The sequence below is a fragment of the Cyprinus carpio genome, chromosome A17, assembly GCF_018340385.1.
Source record: "Cyprinus carpio isolate SPL01 chromosome A17, ASM1834038v1, whole genome shotgun sequence".
Taxonomy (NCBI): Eukaryota; Metazoa; Chordata; class Actinopteri; order Cypriniformes; family Cyprinidae; genus Cyprinus; species Cyprinus carpio.
In genome coordinates this window covers 23,896,546-23,908,851 of record NC_056588.1, presented here as the reverse complement: position 1 = coordinate 23,908,851, position 12,306 = coordinate 23,896,546, and the positions used below count along the sequence as shown (strand labels likewise).

Here is a 12,306-nt window from a genome sequence, read left to right as displayed (position 1 = left end):
ATGCACAACTACAATTTTAGATCGACAAACTGTAATACTGTATAAGATTTCTATTCAAACTTAGAGCATAAATCTAGGCTATCTGCTGCCGTTTTCAAAGCACAAAGCAAAACTGACATTTCATTCACTGCCGCTCTTCAATCAGCAGAGCTAAACCCGCCAGTGCATTTACCTACTTGCCAGCAACCCACCAAAATAAAAGCTTATTGATTTTAAGTTTGAAAATGATTAGAAAAATCATTTCATCATCAATGCCAAAAACATAAATCTTAGCATTTTATTTTTGTTTACTATAAAATAATTGTATTTTTGTTTAATACTCCCTTTTTATATTAAAATATAATAGTATTATCACACTTCATTATTCTGTTTATTATTTTATTTAAAAATAAAAATAAAATGCAATTATATTATTGTCACTATTATTATTATTATTATTATTATTTTGTTATATTTAATGGGTCACACTATGTGCAGTGTGAGGACCAAACCAAATCTCCAGGTGCTCTTTTGAGAACCAGGCTGAAAAACTTATGTGCACCCCAGAACATTTCTAAGACTGTGATTATATGGGATGAAATTAGTCTCAAACTTACTAACAAATGCACACAAAATTTTCCATGAACTTGATTAATGTTGCAAATGTATCTTACTATCAACAACCAAATGTCTGTCAACTTGTGTCTGTGTGAAATTCAGAATTACATGTATGTGCAGCGGTTTGTATAAATAAAGACATGTCAGAATACAGATGTTTTCTTTTGCATTAGTGTATCAGAATTTGTGCATGCAACAAGGAAGATGTGCATTTGTGGATCAAGTGGCACGTGCATTCAAGTCAATCCTATTCGATTCATTTGGATTTTGAGACTCTTTTTTTTTCCAGTTTTCAGCATTTCACAACCTACACACAAACAACTACCAATTAATAAAACCCAGGGCTATTCATTATTGTCTGCACATCTATCCATCAATAAGAAAAAAAAAAATCACAAATTTATCTTGCTATCCACAACCAAATGCCTTTCAACTTGTGTATGTGAAATTCAGAATTGCATGAATGTGTAGCATTTTGTTCAAACAGAGACATGTTTGTGAATACAAATGTTATATTTTGTATTAAAGGGGTCATGAGATGCGATTTCAAGTTTTACTTTCTCTTTGGAGTAGTGTTGTCACGATACCAAAATTTCAGTATGCGGTACCAATACCAGTGAAAATCCACGGTTCTCGGTACCATTTTGGTACCAAAGCAAAACACAAAAACATGCTAATTAAAAAATTTGACTATACTTTCATTTAATCCAAACTGTGCACATATATAATTTTAAAGGGATTTCGAATTTTAAAGCCAACAATAACAACTAAGTTAGCTTAAAAAAAAAGTACTGTTTTTCTGACCGATATGACACAAACAACATCTGTACATTCTCTAACACGTATATTTTAGATTCACAATTCATTAAAAAGCTTCTGGTGTGTAAAAATAGTAAATATCCTCATGTCATCCAGTTTTTTTACTCCAATAAAAGTTATAGGAGCATTAAATAGTTAATAAAGAAACTTAAATCTAATGCTCATTATATTAGCGTTAGCTTATGCTCGCTTATGCTAACGATTAACTACTCTAATAACAGCGTTCATCTCAATCTGACATTCAAATTAAAATATTTCATAGTATTCATAACAGCGACATATGCAAATACATTCTCTGCCAGCAGGAGGTGCTTGTAGAGCACAAGAGAGAGAGGTTTCCCCAGTAACGGCTGTAATCAAATAAGCGCTGAGCCTGCGCTCACAAACACTGCTCAGGCATTACAGGCAAGATTAAATGAAAATGACATCCATAATTTTCTGAAGACAGTCAATTTTCTTCAGAAATACAGTGATATAAAAACACCCGCACCGGGTTTAGACTTTGACACGTGCAGTGCTCATGTTTATTCAACGAAGTCAAAGCCTTTTGGAAAATCTGTTTGTTGCAGTCAGTTTTAATATTTCCCAATGTATGGGAAACACTGTGAAACTTACCTGCTTGAACTCTTCAATTTGATCTGGGTGTCTGTCTTTAAAATGTTTTGTTAGTTTTGTGTGTTTCCTTCCTTTTGATGTCACCTCATCTCAGTGCTTTTATGAAGAGAGCGCATCTGCGCACCTTTTGGATAGCGCACTAAGAACCGGGTTGACCAGGTACTCTGTACCACCGGTACTTAAAAAAAAACTGGTACCATAACCTTTTCGTTTTTTTAGTACCAACTTGGTACCGAAGTACCGGAGTGCTAATTTGGAACACTACTTTAGAGTGTTACAAGCTCTTGATGCATAAAGAAGATCTGTAAAGTTGCAAAGACTAAAGTCTCAAACCCAAAGAGATATTCTTTGTACTTTTTAGCAACATCATATGATTCATATGAGTCAATTCTATTTGATTCATTTGAATTTTGAGACTTTCGTTCTGCCCTTTTAGCTTTGCCCAGTCCCCACACAAATAGCTTGTGAACAACAAGAAGCTAGCCCAAATGAGCCCAAATTTTATGAATGGTTTGTATAGTTTTTTTTTTTTTTTTTGGCTATTCTCTACCCATTGAAATATAAGAACTCTACATATAACTCCATAGATCTATATATTATCTGTTTAGTATAGTGACTTCAGTTAGTATCTTTGTTAATATTTGATCAAATTAAAACACGGAAAAGATTATGATACGGTTTGCCAAACAAAATTATGACAATCACTTTCAGGAAACCCAGAGCAGAGCTATTTTACATCAGCGTTTCATTCATTTGAGCTGCTTTATATTTCCGTAAGATCTGTGCATCAACTGAAACCCTGAATATTTACACAAATTATAATTCATTGTATATCAGTAAAACATCGGACAACAGTAGCTACGTTTTCCTGGACACTTTTTGCTTCCATCGGAATTAATTCATTCTGATTGACGAATCTGAACATAGTGTTTACATGAATGCTAATTAAAGTGATTGGGTTGATGATTGCATTTATATGTCACAAGCCTCTGGAGATCAGATTTAACCTTTTGACATGTGCACACTGCATGAATATGTTGCATACTGTTTTAAAAAGCACACTAGATATTCATCTACTTCGGGTCCTAATTAGGTGACGACCAGCACATGAACTGTTGTAACTTGCTGCTTACTTTTACTGCTTTATAAAGTGCCCCTTCCTGCACCCAAAACCAGTTGTCTGTTGATGAGAGTCTCAAACAAGGATGGGTGGATGTTGTCCTGCTCCACTTCACAGATGCTGAGTGAATGCAGAATTTTAGAATGACGGGGCACTCATTTATGACACTTTATTCACCAGGAAGAACAGCTCTTTCTGTGTGTCATACGTCAGTACACCATTTTTATGTCACTGCACATGCGCAGTACTTTCCAGTTTCAGTTTTCAATCCGATCAAGTGTTTACATGTCCTCTCACTTGGATTGCAAAAGAAATAAACCACCCCTTACAATCCGATCAAAATTATAATCGGATCTAGCCAATTCAATCCGACCTTACATGGTTACATGTGACTTTTTTATTCTGATTGTTCTTCTAGTCCTATTACAATCAAATTATTAGGGTTCACATAAACGCAGCTATTGGCAGTGTCACGGATCTGCTGGTGTGCCCTAGTTGGCCACCAGATGTCACTGTTTGTTTGAGCACATGGCTTGTTGTGTGTTTATTGGTGCCATGTGCTCTCCTGTCTATTGTCTCCTGTCTATTGTCCCTTTTTGTTATATCATTATTGTTTTAGTTACTCCACCTATTATCTCATTATTGTTTTAGTTACTCTACCTCTACTCCACCGTTCCTGTCTGCATGCTGCCAACTGGTTTGTGATTGTAGCTCCACGTAGCTTCGCCTTTCTGTTGAATCTCTGTCTTATCACTCTCTGTTGACTAAAGTGATAAAAATATAAACTTAATTCCCACCATATAGCCGATATCATCTATCAAACTATGCTGACTAATCTGACTGTTCGCTTTAAATTTTAAATTGCGAGTGCAGCATGTGAACAACGCGTTAGCAGGTTAGCTTGTCATTGACATTTCCATTCGTGTTTCTATTCGTGTCTATTACCATTTTCTTTTTTCTCCTGCTCAGTTACTTTTCTCTCTTGCACCGTTTTTCACGAGTTCATCAGTGGTAAGTCCAAATCATTCTTCAATCACGGTGAGTAATGGCTTCTTCTCCTGCTATTGTTGTTTGCACCGCTTGCCACATGTATACTTTAGCTCTCTCTGTCGGCGACGAGGGATTCACATGTGATAAATGCAGAGAAATAGTTAGGCTGACAGAGAAGGTTTCAGAATAAGAGACACGCATTCCAAACTTTAATTGAGGACAGTAAGAATGTGAGGGCTGTAGATATGGCTTTGGATGCAACTAGCTCAGAGAGACCTGTACATTGTTCGGTTACGGTTACAGAACCTCTGCAGCAGGGCGACTGGATGACTGTGAGGCAGCACAACCGAGGGGCAAAACACTGCTCTTCTGTTCCGATCAAAACATTAAATAAGTTCTCCCCACTCAGTGAAGCACCCACTGAGAAACCTGATCAAAGTACTCTAGTTATTGGTGATTCTATTGAACAGAATGTGAAAATAGAGACAGCAGCCACCATAGTCCAATGTTTACTGGGAGCCAGCATAACATACTGTAGGTTTTATAGACAATTAGACAAGTTTTTGGGGCAGAACTGACCTGTTGAAAGAGATGGTCTTCATCCCTCCTGGGATGGTGCCACTCTTCTCTCTAGAAATATGGCACATAGTATTGCCGGGCGGTATACCGGTTTACACCGAAAACCGGTGTATATTTTCGTTACGATATTAATTTTTAATATACCGCCATACCGATGTATTTAATTACTCAACGTTCGGAGCTTTATGCTGCGCCGCGGCACACTGTTTCAGACGGACCCTTAACAATGTTGCACTTCTAAGCAGCGACAGCGGTAGACACAGTAGTGCTCTGGTGTTACGTTATAACGCCTGTTTCACACATACTCCGTCTGCAGTGCGTATGTGTTGCGTATTTTTTTTTACTGCACGAGGTTGCGGTCCATCAGTGCGTTCAAGGAGCGGTGCGTCTGCAGCAGTGCAGCGAACGTTTATGTACCGAGTCTATTTTTGCTGTGCTGCAGGCGCTGAATTGTGAAAGCGCATTGTTCGCAGGAAAAATGAACATGGATTTACACGGAAATGCAGTCATTTCACAATAAATGTATACTAATTAAAGCTGTTTCACACGCAACACATGGGTTTTTGGCTAGGTTTAAAACAAGAAAAAGTGCACTTTTAGAGAAACAAGGAAAAATAATATATATATTCACTTTTATGGAGGCAGAAAAACAAAGTTCATTAAGACCCGTGGGATTGCTTGTGATAAAGATTTAAATGCAAAAGGCACGAGACTGTTTCTGTCTGTGGTGTTTTAATTTGAAATATTTTAAAAAGAAAAGTAGGTATCACTTTATAATAACGTTCAGTTGTAAGTCATTAATAAGTGGTTAGTTAATGATGAACTAATCATTTACAAAACATATATAGATGATTAGCAAGTGACATGCTAATATTTTATATATGTTTTGTAAATGCCGTTACAAGTCATTTACAAGTGATTAGTAAATAATGAACTAATCATTTATGAAACATGACTATGTGTTCATGAATGATTAATAAGTGATATGTAAATTATTTATTAATGTTTTGTAGATTCAGTTATAAGTAATTTACGAGTTATAAGATAATGATTAACTAATCGTTTACAAAAAATGACTATACGTATCATAAATGTTCAATAAATTTACTTTTTTGAACGTTTTGTAGATTCAGTTATAAATGATTTACAAGTGATTAGATAATGATAATCTAATAATTTACAAAACATGACTATACGTTTATAAATGATTATTAAATTATAAGCCCGCAACAATTTACAAATCTGTCTTAAGTTATCTTTAAAAAAAATAGCGTATTATAAAAGGATCAAACAGATCCTTAGTAAATGGTTATGAAGTTACTAGTTAATATATTATTAATCACTGAAATGTCATTTTTCCATTATCCCAATAAACAATTGTTAATCATGAACAAATGATGATCAAAACATTAGTAAATGATAAGTATATCATATTTTGATGCATCGTTAAGGTTGTAAGTTGGTTGGTTAAAACCCACGAAAATGCAATTATGCTAAAGCTATTTTTTTTTTTAAGAATAATAAATTAATAGATTGTCAAATGAATAAACATTTTAAAATGACTTAAAGTCAGGGGATTGCAATGCGTTAAGTCCTTTCACTCATCAATGCAGACTTGTGTTCTGTGTGGGATCTAGTGATGTGAACTGGTTTTACCTTCCACTGATGCTCACATCAGGTGCACAGAGTTAAAGACTCCATGTGTTTCAGAGAAGACAGCTGTCTATACCCTCACCAGTCAGTACTTAGTACTCACTACAAAGTGTTCAACACCTGTTATAGATGATGTGTAAACGCATGAATAAATCATTTACAACCCTTTCTGCATCCCCTAATCTAAAGTGTAAACTATTCATCACTTGTAAATGTGTTACATATCATTTGTAGACCTTTCTTACCTGTTCCAATTATTTGTATATGTACACAAGTCATTTATAACGCTTTCTGCATCCCCTAATCTAAAGTGTAAACTATTCATCACTTGTAAATGTGTTACATATCATTTGTAGACCTTTCTTATCTGTTACAAATGATTTGTATATGTATACAAGTCATTTATAACACTTTCTGCATCCCCTAATCTAAAGTGTAAACTGTCCATCACTTGTAAATGTGTTACATATCATTTGCAGATCTTTATAAATTATGTAAAAACTGCAGTTTGTAAATTTACCATGTATTTGCCATATGCAAAGGTTCTGGTATGTCTTTTAGTTACAGGATATACAAATCTATACAAATCCCTTATATGATATTTAAATTATAAATATTTTTATGCAAATATATTTTACTATTATATAGATATATTTGAGCCCCTAACACATCCCTTATACACGACGTTTTAGCCACTTCACAAAAATAAAAAAAGCAATATAGATATATTGACAGTGACTATTATCTTAGTTAATATACTATTGTATAAAAAAGATCATTTTAAGCTCCCTACTCCACCCTATAATCTTAAACATAACCATTTTGACAATATACAAAGTGTAACAGGCAGATAAATGTACGTTAGTCACAATAATTTATTTAAAACATTACAAAAAGCAGTATAAAGAACAGATAAAACGACGCGTGTTACATTACCAGTGATCTGACAGCAAAACAATTTTGTGTGAGTTACAGAATGAAATTAAAGTGTTTTAACCGCTACAAACATTCTCCTGATCTGCATTTCCATCCTTCAAAGCGTCGCGCCGCATCTCACTCAACACAATTTGGCATGTCGCAAACAATCTATGGTGGTCGCAAATCACAAATGACAGCCAATAAGGAGCGAGGTTGACGTCAATGCCGCAAACCAGTGTCGTTGTGTAGGAGCACCAATTTTGAAAGTTTTAACGGATGAGACGGCAGCTATGTAATGTTATTAATGTATAATTATTATATTACGGAAAACAAATCTTTTTCTCACACGGTGGTATCGTACGACTTCTGAAGACTTGGAATAAAATGCAAAAAATAATGGACTACGTTTATGGTGCGGTTTCATGTTATGGTGAGCAGCTGTCCCATGGGAAACAAAATAAAAAATAAACAATTAAGTGCTGATTAAATGGTGGCAGAGTGTCAATTTATTTATTTATTTTAAAAAAATTAAGTTCAAGCTTGGGTAAAGTGATGGAATGAGATGGATCATGTAACAGGAAGATCTGCAAGCGATATGTAACACATTTAGAAGTGATGAATAGTTTACACTTTAGATTAGGGGATGCAGAAAGTGTTATAAATGACTTGTGTCCATATACAAATAATGTGTACACAGGTAAGAAAGGTCTACAAATGATATGTAACACATTTAGAAGTGATGAATAGTTTACACTTTAGATTAGGGGACGCAGAAAGTGTTATAAATGACTTGTGCACATATACAAATAATGTGAAACAGGTAAGAAAGGTCTACAAATGATATGTAACACATTTACAAGTGATGAATAGTTTACACTTTAGATTAGGGGATGCAGAAAGCTTTGTAAATGATTTATTCATGCGTTTACACATCATCTATAACAGGTGTTGAACACTTTGTAGTGTGTACTAAGTACTGACTGGTGAGGGTATAGACAGCTGTCTCATTTACAACACATTTGTAAATTGTTAGCATACCACTCATTAATCATTTATGAACATATAGTTCACTTCATCACTAGATCCACACAGAACACAAGTCTGTGCCGATGAGTGAAAGGATTTAACACAAGCCACTGGAATCACCTGACTAAGGCATTTATAAATGTTTATCAACTTCAAAACAAATGAATTACTCCTCTTAAAAATAGGTGCTTTAACATACCTGCATGTTTGTACTTTTGAACACGGACCAGCTAACAAATTTGCCAATAAATCATATACTGATCATTTACTAATGGTTTATTCATCATTTGTTCATGATTAACATATTGTTTATTGAGATAATTATACAAAACAATTTTGACATAAATACTTCAATGATTTATAAGTGATAAATAATGTATCAACTAATAACTTATAAACCATCTACTAATGATCCGTTTGATTTATTTCATGATTTGAACTTTTTTTTAAGATAACTTACAACACATTTGTAAATTGTTAGCATACCACTCATTAATCATTTATGAACATATAGTCATGTTTTGTAAAATGATTTGTTCATCATTAACCAATAACTTATAAGTTACTTATAACTGAATTAATAAAACATTACTAAAAATGTTAACTTATTACTTATTAATCATTTATGAATGTATAGTCATGTTTTGTAAATGATTAGCTCATCATTAACTAATAATTTATAAATGACTTATAACAGAACGTTATTATAAAGTGTTACCGAAAAGTAGGCTAATTATTGTGTTTAAATGTTTTGCCGCTTGCTTGAGCAGCTTATTATACAAACCTAGAAGTAAAATTCATGAATAATGCATTGTTTATATTTATTGAGTTTAAACTAATGTCTATAACTATGAAAGATTGTTACTGTTTAGTGATAAAAGACTCACAATGCTGAAAAAAAAAAAAAAAAAAATATATATATAGGCCTATATATGTTTTTTTTACATGATATGAAATCAAAACAGTGAACAGATGTTGTGTTTGTGGACTAAACAGCCGCGGACTGCAAACGCGTCCTGTGTGAAAGCACAATGAGTCCGTGCTGCGGACTGCATATGCACTGCAGACGGAGTATGTGTGAAACAGGCGTTACAGGGAAGATGGATGCTGCAGAACTAGTAGAACATGACACAGAAGAACGTGTGCCAAAAAGAGGAGCCTGGTCTGTTGTTTGGAGGGTTTTTGGTTTCCAAAAATCCGGCGTCGACCAAACAACCATTTTATGCAAGTGCTGTCGGGCTAAAAGCACGTCTTGGAATATCAACCAGCAGAAAATGCATTGTACACCTGAATATGCATGAGAAAAAAAAAAAAACCGCCATAAACCGGGAAACCGGCATAATTTAGAAAAAAAAACGTGATATAAATTTTTGGTCAAACCGCCCAACACTATCACATAGTCTTAGAGTTTGTACTTGACTAACTGGGGCCCAGGTCAGGAAGCAGAAAGACTGGCTAAACTGACCGTCTGCTAGCTGCCTCACGTCACAGAAATCAGCTAATTCTCAGCACATAGAGACTCTTTCACCTAGATATCACAATACAGAGACGGTGTCTGTTCGCCGAACTAGAAAATACAAAAAAAACGTCCAAACCAATTTAAGAGTAATAATAATTTAATTGATGTTCAACAAATAAAAAACAAATGATAAAGCTTGGCTTAATTGAATATCAAGTCCCTTTCTACGAAAGCACTTTTTGTAAATAATATGATCACTGATCATAACCTAGATGTGCTTTGTTTGACAGAAACCTGGCTAAAACAAGATTATTACATTATTTTAAATGAGTCTACCCACCCAAGATTACTTTTATAAACATGAGCCATGTCCAAAAGGTAAAGGGGGAGGTGTTGCTACAATTTATAACAATATTTTCAGTACTTCTCAGAGGGCAGGCTTCAGGTATACCTGGTTTGAAGTAATGGTGCTTCATATAACATTATCCAGAGAAACATTATCCAGTGTTAATGATAAATCCCCTGTGATGTTTGTACTGGCTACTGTATACAGGCCACCAGGGCACCATACAGAATTTATTAAAGAATTTTCAGATTTTCTATCCGAGTTAGTGATGGCTGCAGGTAAAGTTTTAATTGTTGGTGATTTTAATATCCATGTTGATAATGAAAAAGATAAGCATTCATAGAAATGTATTCTCTATTGGGGTTAGACCTGTGTCAGGACCTACTCATTGTCGAAATCTTACTCTAGATTTAATACTGTCACATGGAATTGATGTTGATGGTGTTTAAAATACTTATAAAAAATAATATACATCATACAAACATCTAGTGCAAACTTCATCTAGCTAAAACTGTAAATTATAATCCTTGTTACAATTATGGAAGAACCATCACTTCTACCACAAAAGACTGCTTTGTAAGTTATCTTCCTGATTTATCTCAATTCCTCAGCAAATCCAATAGCTCAGAATAACAAGGGGGCGCCGGCACCTGTCAAGGGGGGTGCAAGCATCAGTTAATTCAGAGACATTCCCTTAAGGATTTATGAAGATGAGTTAGCAAATCTTTAGCCATCCACTAGGGGGCAATCTGACTCCCACTGCTTGTAGACAGTTAGAGCAGAGTTGGCTCGAGTATCAGTCACGCTTATTGACAGTGTAAGATGATTTACGGTTAGCTGTGTCGGCATGTTGTTATCTCAGAAACACACTCAGCCATAACACTGAATCAGGTAAACTGGTTATATATTTATGTTTCAGTATAATTACGCATGCTATACCAGGGGTGGTTCTAAACCCTTTTTAGGTGGGTTCAGCCCCCCAAACTATCTTAACAATCAGGCCAGTGCTGCTTCCTCAAGAAAGTTTTTCATTCTCACGTGTTTTAAGTCTTGTCAGTTTAAACACTAAGTAATTTTAAGCCATTTAAGCCCAAGACATCTCAATGCGGCACTCACGCGCTGTGATAAAGCGTTTCTACGCGCACCACGCACGCACACATGTGAAGTGCACAAACAAATAGCCGTAGCCTTCTCAGACAGCAGGTGAATACCAATGGTTGTCTTGACAAGTCTCTTTGTAAGCACAGTTGGTTAAGTGAACGTAAACCGCATGTCCTAAAATGTTGAAAACCACTGCCCTAAAGAGAGCAGCCCAGAAAATGAAGCGCAGCTGGAGGAAAACAAAACTAGTGGTATTTCATATTGCTTGGCGGGAAAGTACGCTATCCTACAGAAAAGCATTAAAAAACTGCTAGATCTGATTTTTTTTGTCTCTTTTAGAAGACAACAAACATAACCACAGGTATTTATTCAATACAGTGGCTAAATTAACGAAAAATAAAGCATCAACAGGTGTTGACATTTCCCAACAGCAAAGCAGTAATGACTTTATGAACTACTTTACTTCCTAGATCGATACTTAGAGATAAACTTGTACCCATGCATCCATCAGCTACAGTATCGCATCAGATAGTGTGCTATAGATCCCCTGAGGAACAATTCCACTCATTCTCTACTATAGGAGAGGAAGAATTGCATAAACTTGTTAAATCATCTAAACCAACAACATGTATATTAGACCCTATTCCATCTAAGCTCCTAAAAGAGGTGTTTCCAGAAGTCATAGATCCTCTTCTGACTATTATTAATTATTAATAAAATCAAGGTCTGGAGTCTGGAGGAAGACTGGAGAGGCACAGAATCCAAAGTCCAGTGTGAAGTTTACGAAGTCAGTGATGATTTGGGGTGCCGTGACGCCTGCTGGTGTTGGGTCATTGTGTTTTATCAAGTCCAAAGTCAATGCAGCCATCTACCAGGAGATTTTGGAGCACTTTATGCTTCCATCTGCTGACAAGCTTTATGGAGATACTGATTTCATTTTGCAGCAGGACTTTAGCACCTACCCACAGTGCCAAAACCACCTCCAAGTGGTTTGCTGACCATGATATTACTGTGCTTTTTTTTTCTTAGTGCTCAGTGGCGTGTGGATTGCGAGCTATTTGTGTGTGGACTGTGCAAGGCTAA

The 12,306-nt window shown here is 35.3% G+C and overlaps 1 protein-coding gene across 6 annotated transcripts in view; it reads right to left on the bottom strand.

Annotated features, from left to right (window-relative positions):
• LOC109071571 (apoptosis-resistant E3 ubiquitin protein ligase 1-like) overlaps window positions 1–12,306 on the bottom strand; it is a 99,838-nt gene that overhangs the window by 56,602 nt on the left and 30,930 nt on the right. The gene's annotated exons all lie outside the window — the stretch shown is intronic.